Consider the following 1,191-nt stretch of genomic DNA (forward strand, 5'->3'; position numbering starts at 1 on the left):
AAGTGAGAAATAGATTTGAGGGCCTAGATCTGATAGATAGAGTGCCTGATGAACTATGGAATGAGGTTCATGACATTGTACAGGAGACAGGGATCAAGACCATACCCATGGAAAAGAAATGCAAAAAAGCAAAATGGCTGTCTGGGGAGGCCTTACAAATAGCTATGAAAAGAAGAGAAGTGAAAAGCAAAGGAGAAAAGGAAAGATATAAACATCTGAATGCAGAATTCCAAAGAATAGCAAGAAGAGATAAGAAAGCCTTCTTCAGCGATCAATGCAAAGAAATAGAGGAAAACAACAGAATGGGAAAGACTAGGGATCTCTTCAAGAAAATCAGAGATACCAAAGGAACATTTCATGCAAAGATGAGCTCAATAAAGGACAGAAATGGTATGGACCTAACAGAAGCAGAAGATATTAAAAAGAGATGGCAAGAATACACAGAAGAACTGTACAAAAAAGATCTTCACGACCCAGATAATCACAATGGTGTGATCACTGACCTAGAGCCAGACATCCTGGAATGTGAAGTCAAGTGGGCCTTAGAAAGCATCACTACGAACAAAGCTAGTGGAGGTGATGGAATTCCAGTTGAGCTATTCCAAATCCTGAAAGATGATGCTGTGAAAGTGCTGCACTCAATATGCCAGCAAATGTGGAAAACTCAGCAGTGGCCACACGACTGGAAAAGGTCAGTTTTCATTCCAATCCCAAAGAAAGGCAATGCCAAAGAATGCTCAAACTACCGCACAATTGCACTCATCTCACATGCTAGTAAAGTAATGCTCAAAATTCTCCAAGCCAGACTTCAGCAATATGTGAACTGTGAAATTCCAGATGTTCAAGCTGGTTTTAGAAAAGGCAGAGGAACCAGGGATCAAATTGCCAGCATCTGCTGGATCATTGAAAAAGCAAGAGAGTTCCAGAAAAACATCTATTTCTGCTTTATTGACTATGCCAAAGCCTTTGACTGTGTGGATCACAATAAACTGTGGAAAATTCTGAAAGAGATGGGAATACCAGACCACCTGATTTGCCTCTTGAGAAATTTATATGCAGGTCAGGAAGCAACAGTTAGAACTGGACATGGAACAACAGACTGGTTCCAAATAGGAAAAGGAGTACGTCAAGGCTGTATATTGTCACTCTGCTTATTTAACTTCTATGCAGAGTACATCATGAGAAACGCTG

This window comes from Bison bison, unplaced genomic scaffold (assembly GCF_000754665.1).
Source record: "Bison bison bison isolate TAMUID 2011002044 unplaced genomic scaffold, Bison_UMD1.0 scf7180017864370, whole genome shotgun sequence".
Lineage (NCBI taxonomy): Eukaryota > Metazoa > Chordata > Mammalia > Artiodactyla > Bovidae > Bison > Bison bison.